Genomic DNA, 8,811 nt, shown 5'->3' with positions numbered 1-8,811 from the left:
TAATATATAAAAATAACATAACATAAAGTATTATAAACTTAAAACTGGTTGGGTCGGGCTGGGTTCAAGACTTGAATGTTAAGGCCTAGCCTGGCCCATATTTTAAATTGACTTAATTTTTTGCTTAAACCCATTTTTCAGGCTTAATATTTTTTTTCAAATCCTTCTGAATTTTTAGCAAGTATTCGAATCTAGATAGATAACCCGATCCATGAACAAATCTAGGAAGAAAAGAAACTTTCAGAGAAAATTTAGAAGAAAAAGAAAGGGTAGGAACAAGCTTTGATTTTTTACTTTAATACATTAACCAAATATCTTAGGTGCATATTTATAATAAAAATCTTATGTAAATTATCTTTTATGCACCAATCATTTTTTCTTATTTTTATTTAAAACATAATCCTTATTTAAATTAAATTATATCCAAAATCTACTATAAAAGTATTTTTTTTATTCTCTACTATAAAAGGATGTTGATCACTAAAATAACAACAAATCTAATTAAAATAAAATAATACAATAAATATTTTAAACATTAAAAATAGCATGATCTTCAACATCCTCCATGCTATTTTTAATGAAAAACAAAGATTTTTCCTTTAATGTTTCAAAATTTGCCTTGACTAAATGTCCGCAAGTTGGTCTTCCAAGCTATAATAGACGAACTTTACTTCACTTTCTGCTTCAGCCTCTCGAACAAAATGTTACACCAAAATCAATTGTCCTCTTAAAGTATCTTAGTACTCTATTTTTTTATTATTATTATTATTATTATTATTATTATTATGAGATAAGCTTCTTTAGGACAATTCATAAATCTATAAAGAAGATTGACAGCAAACATTAGTTGCTGTCAAATGCAACAAGTAACCGGTTAGCCTTAAGTAATTGGTTTCGCCAACCATGGCAGAGCTATTGTCTTTGCTAAGCTTCTCATTTTGAGCCAATGGAGTGCTAACATTTTTGCAATTCTTCATGTTGAATTTTTTATGCACTTGTTTGGCATAGTTTTGTTAAGAAATGAAAATTCCGTATTTGAATTGAGGAATTTTGATTCCAAAGAACTCTGTCATTTCAAAGACCATCATCATTTGATCTTTGAATTGTTGCACCAATTCAAAGTTGCTCCTTATCACTTGTATGTCATCAACATATAAAAAGACAACTAACAAGTCATTGTTGTTACTAGTTTTGGCATAAAATGTAGCCTTACTAAGATTTTTCTTATAGCGGTATCATTAATGGTAATATTCCGGAAACAAGAATCATAAAATTTTAAGTGCATGAAATACTTATGAATTTAGACAAACATCGAAAAGTGAATAGTAAGGCAATAAATAATATCTTTTATTCGTGTTATTAGATTAATTTAAAATGCAGGACTTGTTGAGATATTTATCCAATTTAGAATGTAGGGTAAATTATAAAAGAATAAATTGCTCAATGATATATAGAATATTATGACATGTGATATGGAGAGAAAATAGTATACGAGAAAACATAAATTTTATGAGAGTTATTAGATTAAACTTGTGATTTAATCTTGGCCGCCCTTGGAACTCATTAAGGATAAAGTGATAATTTTCTATTGAAGTGTTTTGAAGGAGCTACTCTATGTCATTGGATTTAAAATCTCATGTGAAATCTTAACCATTAAATTTTGGAGGGATTTGAACCATTTAGATCAAATGACTTAAAATTAACGTTAGTCATTAGATTTAGGGGTCAAATAATTATGATCTTTTTAATGAAAACGGAAGAAAATTTCCCCTTTTTTTTTCTGGAAAGAAATGTAAAAAATCTCTTTCCTTCATTTTTTTTTCATCTCTTTTCTTTTATATTAAACCTTCATTTGAAGGCTTAATGAAATTCTAGTTAATTTTTTTGAAAACCTAAAAAGCTTTCCACTGATCTCTAAATCTTTTTTTGAACTTAATATTTAAGAGAGCTAAAAATTTCAACAAAATATATATATATATATATAAAAGGTAAAGTTGAGAATCAAGGTAGGAAAGCTAGTGATCTTCTTATGTTCCATGATTTTATTAATACAAGCTTCAATTTTTGTTTAATTTGAGTATTTAATATTTATTTATTTATTTATTCATTGTGTCTTCAATAATTTTTTAAAGAGGAAAAGGAAGGCAAATAAAAGAAAGTGGATTGAGAGAGAAATATTTTTTTTGTCAAGCTAAGTCATGAAATTTACTTGTGTTAGAAATAAATTGTAGATTAGATGAAATAATAGAAATATGTTTTTTAAATGTTTAAAAAAATTGTTGAGACAAGTTAAATGAAATGAAATGGTGAGGTTAAAATATATTAAATTGGAAAAATTAGTTGTGATAAGAATGACAATTTAAATGGAGGGTATTTTAAAAATAGAACAATATAAGAGAATTGTTAAAATAAGTTGTTTATCGAGATGGATTTGATATTAATTTATTCTGAGTATGAATGTTATTGAGATAAGAGTGGTGATACACTTGAAATGAATAAATATTGTGAAATGTGAAAATAAATATTGAAATGGTATATTTTTTATTCTTTTTTATTATAAATTGATGTTGATAATGTTGATTTTCAGTGGAATGAATGGACTTGAAAATGTTATGTGAATTGTGACTAGCCCTAGTAATTTGGTGGTACATTGTCCATATGTAATTAACATGACAATAGAAATAGAATAGTACACAAGGTACGAGATTTGGGATTGTACGAGACATGATGAATTCAAGTTTTTGTATGTTTATGACACTTCAATACCTTATATTGGAGTGTAGGATGGAGCATTTTGGTGCATATGTTAGAGTGATTGATGGTCACATTCTGTACATCCGATGTATGAATCACCAAAAGTTATTAAGGGCCAAAATTTAAATTGAGCATATATGTATTTCTTAAAAAACATGATCTAATAATGATAATAATAAATTTTATGATTATAAAGAAAGTAATTTTAACTTAATAGTGATGTTTAAAGTGAAATAAACATTAAGGAGTAATCAAGACATGAACTAATAATTAAGGTAAAAGTGATAAGGTAAACTTAATATTTATTATGATTAATGATACATTAAAGGAATGGAGAGTCAACCTTGTAACTTAAGGAAAATGTCTTTTATTAATGTCATGGTTAAAGTTTTAATCATAGTGAATGAATGCTCATAGTTATAAATGCTCATAGTTATAAATGCATTTGTAAACTTGGCTTGACAATAAGGTGAGCAATGCGATTTCATTGAGTACTAACTAAGTGTTATATATGCTTAGCACGTTGTTGATTTTTATGCATAGGTCGGAAGTCATTGACTTGAGAAGATCGTTTTGTTTAAAGCCTTAGATCACAACACTCAAAAAAAATATGTATTTTGCACTTTTTTGTATTTTGAATTATGGTCTTTGATGGTATGCACATAGGATTATTTTAGGAGAAAGGCGAGGAATACTATGTCAGAGAAATTACTTTCTTTACTTTGAGAATTAATTCCTTTTTTTTATATAATTTTAGGTTTACATATTAATCAAGTGAATAGTTTTTTACTTGATATGTTTGAATGATACTTTTAGATGATTTATTGTTTACGAATGATTGGAATTTGTTTGGTATTGATCTAACATATTTATATACGTAAAATTAAGCTCTTTAACCACTTAAAGAGCTTATTCTCAAGCATCTTGTTGTCTTTTAATTCTTTTTTTGCATTTTATAGATTTCATATTTAATTTTAGTTTTTATCCCATTTTACTACTTTTATGAATAAAATAAGAAGTATGTCCCATTTGGGGTTTAATATTTTAGATGAGTTTTTTTCAGGCACTAAATAGATGCAATAATGAAAAGAGGAGCTTGAATTGAAGCCAAAGTCATGACATCAAGATATTGGTGTCGCAACAGCAATGTTCTTGCCATCAACTAAGGAGTTGGACTTTATCAAATTGCATATTAAAGTGGACTGTCTCCAAGGTTGTGACACCAATGAGTTGATATCGCGAGACCAACACTCATGGTCACAACATTGGGCTAATGATGTTGCTGTTAATCAAACTTAAAGTGTCATCTTTCACAAACCTTGTGATTTTTTCTTAGTTAATATGATCAAGTCTCAAATGCCAAAGGTATGTCTCATTAGAGTGAGAAGTTTTAAGGTTTTTGTTCAAAATTTCAGTCTCAAGCATTGTGTACATCCATCTATTACAGATAAGTTTGTGATTACTAAATATTGAAATATTATTAAAATTCAGAGTCAAGTAGTCTTTATATAAACATGCAACAAAAATCAAGTTTATTTTGAAACTTGGTACACAGAAATCATCTTTAAAAATAAAATAAAAACGTCTTTAAAAATAATCTCCTTAAAATTATTAAAATAAAGATGTATATCTCCCACTGCTTCAACTGTCTCAATTGTTCTATTTCAAGTCTACAATGACAAACTCTTATATTTAAGATCTTTCATCTCTTGAAACCCCTATAGGGAAACACACATGATTAGTGGCTCTCAAATCAATGACCCAGTGGTCTACTGAATCTTCGACTAAGTAAGCTTCTATCATAAAAAGTTTTATACCTTTGCCCTTAGTTACTAGGTAATCCTTCCACTCTTTGCAATTTGCCTTGAAGTGTTCTTTCTTGTTACAGAAGAAGCACTTGGACTTAGATAAGTATTTAGGCTTTTTTGTTCTCTTTCTTTCCACTTGTGGTGGCTCAAAGAACTTAGCGTTGCTTTTATTAGTGTGCTTTCCCTTCCCTTTTGAGGAAAGAGCAACAACTAAGTTTGCTTATGCTTTTTTGACTAATTAACCGTCATTCAATATCAATTCATAGGATTGTAATTCGTTCATGAGTTATGTAAGAATCATTTCTTGTTCCCAAGGTTATATGCAACCTTAATGCATGCAAAATCCTTGGACAAACTTTTGAACACTATCTCAATTTACGTGTTCAGGTCCAGGTTGGCCTCATTATTCATGGCCTCGGAAAAGTATCCCATAAGAGTGATCATATCATCTTTGATCAAAGTGTCGGGACTTTACTGGACATTCATCAAACTAGTAATAGCCGGCTAGCGAGCCAAGGCAACTTGGCCTTCAAACAAGTCTTCTAGTTTTTCTATAATCGCTTTGGCAATCTTGCAGCCCTTCAGTTTCTTATAAAGAGTGCTAGTTACACTTTCCAGCATATAGCAATGAGCTATCTCATCAGACTCCTGCAACATACCGAGATTAGGCTTCAAAGTTTTAGCCTCGTAAAATAGGGTTCACTAGTGTTACGGTGAGTTGGGGAGCTCACCAAAAGAGTATTAGCAAGGAGTTCACCAACATTTCAATGTTGCAGTATGCTCTAAAAGGATGTGGGAAGAGGTTCACCAAATTCATTGCCAAGCCGAGTCCGCTAGTTGGTTTGGCGAGTTAGGGTTCGCCAGTGTGTTTGGCGACCCAAGGTTCGCCAGGTAAGCTATCAATTAGGGGTTCACTAGTTGAGTTGTGATTGGGGGTTCGCCAGTCAAAGATTGGGTTAGACTGAAAGTAGGAAATAGAGATATAGTGTATCTACAAATGCTTTTTCGTGCAAGTAACATATTTCCTAAGTCAAGTAGGGTATCCTAAGATTTTGAGGACAGTTAGGACTATAAATACGACCCTTAATTCATGAGAATTCTCTCATAGAATATTCTATCGTCAAGTCTCTGTTCAATTGGAGAAAAGATAGTTGGGTTCTGTCAAGGGAGATGGTGATTGAATTTAAACAACCCACACGGTTGAGGCTATTAATTCAAGTTGGGCTTTCTAAATCCCAAAGCTGTCGAAATATTAAATTATGGGCACATTTCACATGGTTAGAAATTTGACAAGGGTCGGTTTGCAAATCGTACCAAAATCGACTACATGAGGGAAAGTTGGCGGTTGAGGCATCCTTAGTCGTTATAACCAACTTATCGATTGGAAGGGAAAAACCTTTTTTTCAAGGATCGGTTCAAGTTTGGAGCATACCGAGGCTAAGGTTAAATATTAATATATTTAGTTCCTCGATTTAATTTAATTCACTTAATTTTATTTTCCAATTTCAAATCTATTCTTATTTTATTATATTTTTTGTTTATTTTATTTTCTCTATCAACTAAATTCCCCCTCTCATTTATTTTACAATTTTGCATACATAGGTCAAGGGCTCGACAGTTGCCTAGACTCAGAAATTTCATCATGAAAATAGGAAAATTACTAATCCAGTCCCTGTGGGATTGAGACTATTACTCTATACTACTATTCAATTAAGTTAGAGTGTAGGAATTTATGTTTGGTGGTTTCAACGCTTATCAAATTTTGAAAACATAAGCCTAAGCTATTTTCCCATGTAACCGAAACTTATAACATAGCAAACTTTAAATTCAAATATCTCGATCTATACTTAATATTTTCACCTAAAACCAATTTCGTTCATTTATTATTCACCTATGAGTAATTCCCAACCTTTAAACTACAATAAAATACTCAATTCATAGTATCGACTTTGCCGACATGTTTTATGGCTACTTTCAAAAAATTCATTAAAACTCAAGAAATCTTCAACAAAACTTCAAAGTAAGTTTAGAAACCTTCTAATAATGTTTAAACAAGTTGAAAACACTTTGAAACCAAGTTTTTATCCACAAACCCAAAATTCACCATTAAAGACCCGATTTTCGGCTTTTATCTAAAACATGCGTTTCAATGGCTAAAAATTTAGTTTAAGGGACTAGATATCTACCATTTAAAACTCATAGAAAGTCAAACGGTTACCTTCGATAGAAAAAAATAAGCTTTGACACAAATTCGGAAAAACCCACAATTGGAAAAGATGATATAGATGATAAAGTTTTTGGGTGATTTTCTTGGTTTTTATAGAGGCTTATGATTCAAGAGTGATAGAAATCAAAGAGCATTAGGAATTGGAGTTCAAAATTGATTGGAATAGTAAGAGAGAACAAGGGACGACAAATACTAGTTTTAGTTTTAGGGGTTGTTTTTACAGGAAATAATTTGGAGAATGAGGGCTTTTAGCTTGAATTTTAAAACCTGGTTAAATTGCTTCATAAAAACTCTCAATTTTGGTTCTTTTACAAATCAATCCTATTTTCAAAATTAAAGGTATTTAAAACTCTTTTTCAAAAGTTAATTTAATTTTCTAAAAATAATAATTGAAAACATTATCGATATGCCATGTCACAAAATTCCAAACACTCTAAGGCTAAAATTCCTAAAATACTCGTAAAACTCTTAGGTCTTATTTTGGGGTGTTACATTTATTGTGTTGCATATTATGAACTTGTATTTGAATTTCATTCAATGTTTAGTTTTGATATATCTACAGTTAGGACTGTTGAAACCCCGAACTTAATTAAATTCAGGTTGCTTGGCCATTCATTTACTATGTCTATTTCTGATTTTAAAATAGCCATGGGTTTCGTTGACCCTAATGATGTTTAGTCTGAATCATACCATATTTCTCTACTCGATACGTAGTGATTTCGATGCCAATTTAGCTTACTCGATTTTGACTAACTCAGTATCCCGGTCTTAAAATTCTAAAACCTCTAAAGCTTTGCTTGTGCATGAACCGCCCTAAGGTACATTCATCGATTTCTCACTTTTAATTATTTTAGCCGCAATGATTCTACGTCTATCTTAAATAAGATAGAACTATTTCCCTTATGGTGCATGCATTTTGATTTTAGGGTCAATTTCGGATATTGGTTTGCACATAGTTTTCATGCTGTAATTCGAGCTCACCGACATCTTATACTCGGCCCTTACATCACACATTTAGCTACAAATATTCTTCCATCCAGAGTTGATTTTTCATCGCTAATGTATGCATATAATATGGATCCTTTAGATGAATATTGTTTGGATTCTTTGGGTTTGCTTGTCGGCACCCCTACTGCATTTTATTTCCCTCTAGGTACACGAACCACTCGAAGCAATAAAGTTTTTCAACGAACAAATGATCCACCTACTAGAGAAAAAGAGGAGCAGCCCTTTTCTGCTGTGGAAGAATGGCTTAATCGCATTGAGACTCACCTAGCAACAATGGAAGCCAACATCTCAAGCATCCTCACCATATTGCAAAGCGGTCACTTGCACCGTCCTCTGACCATTAATTATACATGGGGAGTACACTTTACCTTCAACTTTTGTTATTCTTTTTGCACATTGAGGGCAATTTGGGCCAAGTAGAGGGGACATGTCATGCTATTTCTTCTTTGCATGTGTTCATTCACCAAGATAATTCCTTAATTTGTTTCGAAAATGAACCTTTAATTCTTATGCTAAGTTTATTTAAATAATTGGGTGAATCATGAATAACTATTACTTACTTGATCAATAAATATTTTGTAGAATTGAAAATATTATGGCTTAGTCAATGTTTCATATAAATTGTTGGCTCTTTTAAACTTGTCTAATGAAAGTACTTATTTAAATAAATAAATAATTTTTAATGGCTTTGTTAAGAGTGAAGATTCAAAAATGTGACCGATTTGAGTAACCGGAATGAGGTGTTTGGGTCGTTATCTCATTTTACGTCAAAATATTTTAGTGATGAGCCGAAACTTGTAACACTCCACAACCGAGCTACCTTAAGAAAAGAGAAACCAGGATAAGGTGCTTAGGTTGTCATCTCATTTCACATCAAATTGACTATGTCTTGAATTCGTTTTTGAAAAAAAATAGAAAAAAAAATGTGTCAAGTTAAGTAACAGAGTTGAGGTGCTTGGATTGTCTCGTAAGTTTGATTAAGCCTAGATTTAGTGAAGTAGTTAAATTTGACAT

The sequence above is a fragment of the Gossypium hirsutum genome, chromosome A12 (assembly GCF_007990345.1).
Source record: "Gossypium hirsutum isolate 1008001.06 chromosome A12, Gossypium_hirsutum_v2.1, whole genome shotgun sequence".
NCBI classification, from domain to species: Eukaryota; Viridiplantae; Streptophyta; class Magnoliopsida; order Malvales; family Malvaceae; genus Gossypium; species Gossypium hirsutum.
Note: the sequence above shows the minus strand (reverse complement) of the source record.